The sequence below is a fragment of the Monodon monoceros genome, unplaced genomic scaffold, assembly GCF_005190385.1.
Source record: "Monodon monoceros isolate NGI ecotype Baffin Bay Population unplaced genomic scaffold, NGI_Narwhal_1 Super_Scaffold_5, whole genome shotgun sequence".
In the NCBI taxonomy this organism is placed as follows: Eukaryota; Metazoa; Chordata; class Mammalia; order Artiodactyla; family Monodontidae; genus Monodon; species Monodon monoceros.
In genome coordinates this window covers 32,710,241-32,717,820 of record NW_021703782.1, presented here as the reverse complement: position 1 = coordinate 32,717,820, position 7,580 = coordinate 32,710,241, and the positions used below count along the sequence as shown (strand labels likewise).

At 47.4% G+C, this 7,580-nt stretch overlaps 1 long non-coding RNA gene across 1 annotated transcript in view; it reads left to right on the top strand.

The window, feature by feature from the left end:
- LOC114883779 overlaps nucleotides 1-6,812 on the top strand; it is a 36,717-nt gene extending 29,905 nt beyond the window's left edge. The window contains exon 3 of the long non-coding RNA XR_003790672.1: nucleotides 2,073-6,812. This is a non-coding gene — a long non-coding RNA (uncharacterized LOC114883779). The remainder of the gene's footprint in view (nucleotides 1-2,072) is intronic.
- The last annotated feature ends 768 nt before the right edge of the window (nucleotides 6,813-7,580 follow it).

Sequence of the window (7,580 nt, the reverse complement as noted above, 5' to 3'; positions counted from 1 at the left end):
TCTCAACTGTAGCTGTTAAAGAGTGGAAGGGAGAGCATGAGGCCCCACAGTAATAAGGACTCTGCTCCTCTGTACTTTTTAAATATTGGGGGGTATTTAATTTCTCATCTTGTACAAGAACAGAATTTGAGAAAAAATGGTATTTTTAAGATCCAGTGAGACAGAAAAATCATTTTTATGTATAAAGAAAAGAAAACAAAATAGTGTTTTGGGGGACAAAATAGTTTGTATATACAAGAGGGTAGTTTTTAATCTCCGAATACTATAAAGTAATGGTTTGAGTTCACTGTTAAAATTTAATGAAAAAATATAAAGCTACATGCAACTGAAAATACAATGCCCAGGAAAAGTTGTCCACTTCACTTAAAAAAAAAAAACACCAGCAAGAGATGCCAGGGGCTGGAAAAGGGAGGAATGAGAGTGACTACTAATGGGTCTATATGGTTGCTTTGCGGGATGATGAGAATGTTCTGGAATTATATGTGTGTAATGTTGCACAACTTGGTATATACTAAAACTCACTAAACTGTATACTTTAAATGGTGAATTTTATGGTATGTGAATTATATCTCATTCAAAAAATACATAGTATTGATTTAACATTTTGCCGAATGAAAATATGCATGCTCAAACCTCCCCATGGTTTACCCATGGTTTAAGAGTATAATCTCCAGAAAAAACGCAAATCCCCTAACTCCCTGGTTGCCAGTCTCATCCTAAATAATGAACAGTGAAAGAAATGTTATGTGTAGTTTTGGAAAAATCACCGCTTTGAAGGGAGTTGTGGTTAGGGTACAGGTAACTCAGAAGTCCTGGTTCAGGTGATAGGGACTCCTCCTCACCAAACAGCTGATAGGTTTTGCCCTCCTAGGAAGCTGTACTGCCTCCCAGACTTCCCCACTGAAATGTCCCAAAGCCAAAGGAGTCAGTACCTGACCCCAGGGTGGGTCAGCAAGGCATGCTCTTTGGTTTTGGTTTGGTTTCAGTGGCCTGAACCAGCTAAGTTATTCCAACTAGCGTCTTGAAACTTACTCTTGTTCATAGGTCCAGGCCCCAAGTAGCCTGCTGAAAAAAACTTGAATAATAGCTCTTATTATTGTAATTCATAGCTAAAAAACATCCTCTTGTAGAATTAAAAAATTGTATTTATGATTTTTATGATCATGTTAGCACACAGAGATTATAATTAGCCACAACGTCCGTTAGCTTTTCAAGCGTGCCTTCTCTGTAATGGTGAGATCTAGTTGGGGTTTGTTTTTGTTTTTTTTTATGGATAAGTGTTGGTTCTGTCCTACACAACTCTACCATGGGATTCCTGTTTTCTGGTTTTTTTGGTCCAGGAGAAAAAAAAGTTACATTTTTTACCAAAAAGAATGCCTTGTGGTGGGGAATTGTCAACTGAAACAGGGAGGGATGGTTATTTTTGTGCCATGGTGTGATGAAAGTTTTGCCACTGCTGTTTGCCTAGTGGCATTATGGAAGCCTAGGTTAGAATAGACCTGACACCTAGTGTTGAATATGGTACTCAGTTTAGGTGTTTGGTCAAATTGCACAAAAATGTGTTAGTATACATGTTATTGTGTGTCTTTATTTATTTTCCACAAACGTGTCTATATTTGTCTTACAATCTGTATATAATAGTATACCTTGATACAGAAGTATTATCTTGGTCTTGCTCTGGGTTGTACAGCCAGTGCACCCAAATTGATTAGATTACATAGGTGCCTGTGTATAAACAAGCAATCATCTTTAACTATTGAAAACTGAATAGATATTTTTGCCAACAAAATCCAAATTAGAGACTTCATAGCTCCATAGAGACTTATAGCTCCGGTAGCAATCTTGTTTAAAAGAAGTACTTATAGCTCTTCAGTTGCCTGCTAGGAAACCAAGATTAGTTACTAACATTTGACTTTGTGAAGGTGTTCTCAATTTAGAGTATTTTTGGTAAAAACAAAATAGCTAATGTCTTTAACTTGAACTTAATTTGCTACACTTGCATATTCTATGCAAGTGACTCACCTTGTCTCTGGAGCTTGCAGCCCTGAACCAAGCCCCTCTCTTGTCCTCAGGCCAGCCTGGATGTAGACGGTAAGGAAGGGGACGCAGAGACTCGGATGGCTACACATCTGACCTGTGAGTATCCACCTAAGTGTTCCAGTCTGTTGGGTGAAGGCTTTGGCTTGGTGTGAACTCTCGAGAGAGCCTAGGTAGTGTTTGACAGTACCTGCGGTGGCCGAGGTACAGAGGACTGCTACACCGGAGGTCCTGGTGCCGAGGGTGAGAGGTGAGGGAGGTGCACGTGGCTCACTTCAGCTTTACCTCTGCGGATGAGCGCAGAGTGAACACACCCTAACGCCAGGTTGAGACCCTGGAGCCGGGGAGAGGAGGTGTGCTAACCCACCCCTACTCACCCCCAGTGTCGGCAGACCCACTACCTCTTTAGGACGGGCACCTGGGCCTGGCTCCGGGGTGGAGGTCCTAGGTGCGGGTGTTGCAGGAGTCTGGAATTGCCCACATTGGGAAGAGGCCACATTCCCTTCAGCTCCAGGCCTCAGGCCCATTTGTGCCTGTCTGGTGGGGCTTTCAGGGCAACAGATGCTCGCAGCTTGGCAGGCAGGAGCCGGGGAGGGGTATGGCAGGAATTTCAGCTCAGAAGCTGGGCTAGAACAGGGCTTGGGGTGAGCTGGGCCCCTGTACGCTTGTATGTGTAACAAGGGTCAAAGGGCCTGGGTGCCTTGGTGCTCCTGGGTTCCCAGCTGAGCACTAAGCCCACCAGGGACAAGCTGCCCTGATGACTGTGCAGCTGTTACTGAGGGAGCTACTGCTTCCTGGACTGCAGATGACCCATTACCTTCAGAAGTGTGTGATATTTGTGTGCCCAGCGTAGTTGCAGACATTGCTCAATGTGTGGCTGCCTAGGGACAGGGTTAGAGTTAGGACTATGCTTGGAACAGCACTGACATAGTGGTTACGGATTGGAGGTAGGTAGTGGTAAGCATAGGGCTGGAATCACGGTGATGTTAAAGTAGGATTTGGAATTGCGTTTATGGTTCCTGTTGATAAGAGCTAGTGCATCTTGTAGATCTCACCTATAGTAGCTGGAGAATCTGCGTATCTACATGGTGAGAATTGAAAGGGTCTATAAAAGTCTGCTTTCTTCTCCAGCGCTCTGAAGTGTGGGTGGAGTAGGGGTGTCCTATCTGAGTTGATCTGGCACCATTTCCCTGTTAAAAAAGAAATGACAGGCCCAAAATGGAGTCACTTATGGTAAAAGGAAGACTTAATACCTGACCTTATTGAAGTTACAGCCTTCTCCAAGAATGTAATCCAAACTGATCAGTGTGGAAATTTCTGGTCCGCACCAGTGAGGTAATCCTTTCCATCCCCCAAAGGAAGATGAGGTAACCTGGCACATAGATCCCTTCATCCCCTATAGATAGATTACCTAACCCTGAAATAATCTTTTTTTGTTTTTGACTTCCTTGTTATACTCTTAAAAACCTCTCTTTTTCTATAGCCTTTTAGAGCTCCCCTCTACTTGCTAAACGGGATGCTGCCCAATTCATGAACTGTTCAATAAAGCTAACTCGATGTTTAAAAGAAAAAGAGCTAGTGCATCTTAGTTTAGGATTGTGTTAGGGTTGGAGTAGGATACTGTTTGAGTTTAAAATTGGGATCAAAATGGGTCAAGGAGATAAATTTTGTGTTGGGGGTCAGTTTTAAGCTTCTGAGATAGTCTGGAGAGGGACTTAACCTTATGCGTATTGTGTGATATTGATCTGGTTTAGATGAGAGCTTTTGGACATTTTCTGGCCTTCTGCACTTGAGAGTTATAAATGGCCATATGATCCCTGAAGCTGCGATCGACTAGAGGGAAGTAGGCATCTAGCTCCTGGGGAGAGGGAATATCGCAGTTTTCTATCCTGAACTTACCTGGCCATGTAAACATCTTTTGGGTAATACCCAGCAGCATTACCTTTATGAGGTACAGTTATTCTGAGGGTCTCACTTGAAGGACTGGTTTTAGAGTTGTTTGTGAATGGGGCTGGAGTTGAGGTTAGGGTTAGGGTTGAAAGGCATGGACTGCAGTTGAAGTTTGGGGTAGAGCGACACATGTGGTCATGCCCTGTATCAAGGGCTCCTTCCTGACGAGTCAGGAGCTGGTTCTTCACAGTTTCCTGAGGGGGATTTTGACAGAGTAGGTCTGTCTGGCTTACTCTTCCTTTAGATTCTGTTTCTGCTGCATCGGAGAGACTGAGGGTCAGGAGCCTGCGGTAAACTGGGGACGCTCCCGGGGGTAGGGATGGGAGTGTAGGTGAAGGACGGGGCTGCTGAAGAGGGCAGGGGACTGACTTGCTGACCGTGGCGTTCCTTTAAAAGCACACAGCCAAGTTGTTGAGACCAGGGGTGTGTGCGTGGATCCAAGACTGTCCTTATTAAAGGACAGGCAATGGGACATAAATTACTAACCAGAGTTTAGAGGTGAATAAACAGACCTGGCCTGAGGTGGCCTAGAAGTTTTATCGGGGAGAAAGGCTGGAAGGATGGATTGGGAATGCATTTGTGTTTGTGGGCCTGCAAGATGGGCTGTGTCTGTCTGCATGTGTGTGGTGCTAGAGTCTGCTGGGGCATGTCTGACTCAGGGTATTCATGAGTCTATGTAGGTGTGTTTCCTGAACATGTCTCTGGGTACTCTGAGTTAGCTTCTGAGTGGCATTGTTGACTTTATGTCCTCCTGTGTATGTGTCTGTGTGGCTAGGTGTCTGTACGCATGTGTCTTTGACTGTGTGTGAGACTCTGCTCTGGCCTCTCACTTTCCCCTGACCCTCTCCCCTGATGCGCCCCAGCTGCCAAGAGTATTTACTGCAAGAGATTGGCTTCCTTTCCCTTCCCACTGTCTGGATTCCCATGTGTCCGGCTGCCTGCCCAGGGCCCTGCCCCTGAGGCCTCTGTGTGGGGCTTGACCTTGGGAATGATACACTCTGGAAAGCCCCCGATATGCTCTTTGCCCAGCTGTGGACCCAGAGAAGTTACAGTGGAGGAGGGGGACAAGGCGGGAAAGGGGGGGCAGTTGGCAGCATGCACCCCTCCTTCTGGAAACAGAGATCTCCTTCAGGCCCCCTCTTTCCTCCCCACGCTCTCATCCAGATCAAGTATTCAGGGTCCTGGCCTCACTGTCTGTGCGCATGGGAATGGACAGTCCTCCACAAGCCCCGTTAGGCATCTGGTCCTCTGCGTCCCCCAGCACCTTACAGGCCTGCCTTGTGCTCATTCCTCACATCCCCACCCACCCTCACGGCTGTCCTCCCTTATTTCCTGTCCGTGCCGTAGACACAGGAACCACTCTTGTCCTTCATTCTGTGACAGCCCAGGCCTGTGCCGTGGAGCAGGTGGAGCAGCAGGCTTTGGATGAATGGTGAGGAGCAGAGGCTCAGCCCCTCTCACAGGTGCAGGAAGCAGCAGCGCCTTGGGGTTTACTCCTGTGTGCATCCTGTGGTTGTTGCCTTCCCTGCGTGGGCTGCAGTGAGGAGGTACAGTAACAAAGCAGCCACGGTCCCTATTTGCTGGGACTTGGTGTTTAACAAGAGAAGTGATTTTGTGGAGAAGCCATTCTTCCGCACTGCAGGTACTCGGTTGACTGAAATCCTCTCTGTAGAATTCTGAAATGTCTCTGCAGAGCCCAGGAGAAGGGCTCCAGAAGGTCAGAGCCATTCGCCACGACAGTATGGTATCTCAGAGGGCCGAGGCGAACTCTAAAGTTCCCAAGCAAGCATTGCTCTATCCCTAGCATCTACCAGCAATTCTGGAGCAGTGAATACCTGATTTTGTGCCCCGCTGTGAGAGTTTTCATTCTGATTTTACTTCTTGAGCCGAGGGGGAGCTGGAAGGTGGGGCTTGTGCTAGGGTTATAGGATGGGATGAGCAAGGCTTCATCCTTCTACAACATCCTGCATGAATCATAGGCTCTGACCCTGTCTTCTCTCAGCTCTTGATTTTGCTGAGAACTGAGAATCCTGAAGGTCTTGGTTCCAGCTCATCTCTGTGCCCCTAGCCCTTTGTTGCAAAACTTGGTCAGCAGCATAAGCCAATGCTGGCACGTGGCAGGTGGGATACATGGGAAGGACCCGCTCCACCTAAGGCAGGATGTGTGCACATTAACCTCAGCTTCCCACGTGTTGCTGCTGTGACCCTTCTGAGTCAATTCCCTTCATTCCGGGCCTCCCTCTCCTCTCCTTGCTCTGTGGCTCTCTGCCCAGCTCTCACCAGGCATGGAGGATGTGCCTGCCACAGGACCCCCTATGATCTTTGGGGATGCTTTAGGAAAACACTGGAGGGTGTGGCTCAGCAGGCCTGGGCCTTGTGCCTCCTCACCTTGGGGGGCCACAGCAGGGCCTGAACTCCCATCTGTTAGGTACAGAATCACCCTTCAGAGGAGGGATACAGTCATGCTTCTTCGCATCCTGGCTTTTCTGCATCCTGCTAGCAGGACACATTGTGCTAAGTGCTGGGTCCTATCAGAGGAAGAGTCCTGCCCCACCTCCTGATTTGATGGTATGTTGAGCCATCCTGGATTTCCTTAGGAATCAGTGAGGCAGGGGCATCCCACAGTCCCCCATACCACACCACGAGGAAGCTACAGCACTTCCTGCCGTTCCTGCAGCTTTTGGCTCCTCTGTGGTAGGTCAGAAGGTGGAAATGCAGACGTGCCACCTTCTGAGAGAAATGAGGTGTCCAAAACAGAGAGTCCCTTCCATCCACTCAGGGCAGCCTCTTTGTATTTCTGCTTCCCAGTTCTCTCTCATACCCTCAGACATACCCAGATCTTGGAACGACACTAGGATGCCACACCGGACTGTTGCCTCTAGCCTCATGCGCAAGGCTGCCTGCATCTAGAACCTCTCTGCACATCTTTCTTGCTGCTTGTCTTCAAAAAGAGCACCTTCTTCACACACATGATCAGCAGCTCAGCCCCACCTTGGACACCCCATGCGTACGGCGTGAATAGTAGTTTGCCTCGTACTTCCAAAATCGTTCCACCTGTGGCTTTCAGCTTTGGTTCTTCGACCGCTCCATACACCCCAAGCAATGCGTTCCCTTCCCAGCTCTCACTTTACCCTTTGAGTTTTTGCCCACACTGGCGGGTTTTACATGGGTGAGCACAATCTTTCTCTAATACTCAAAGTCTTAACTCATTAATGCTTCCTTCTCTATATGAACCACCAGCGATGTTTTGATGACTTTTACAAGGCCATCTCCTGGACTTGGACATTTGCTCTCATCACCTCACTGTAACCACCAAGGGCTCCAGAATTCTCCCTTGCTCTCCTGCATCATAAGTTTTATCACTCCTCAAGGAATCATTTATGTCAACATCATACTTGGTCTCTAACCTTCAAAAAAAAACCCCTCTCTGCCGCCCCTCTTCCTCTTACAGCTGTATCCTTGTTTTTCTGGCACATCTTGGAACAAACCTCCTTGGAATTGATTACACTTGCATATCAGCAACTGCTCTTCTTTCATTCTCCTTGAATCCACCCCAGTCATGCCTTCACATCATACATGTGAGTCTGTTCTCA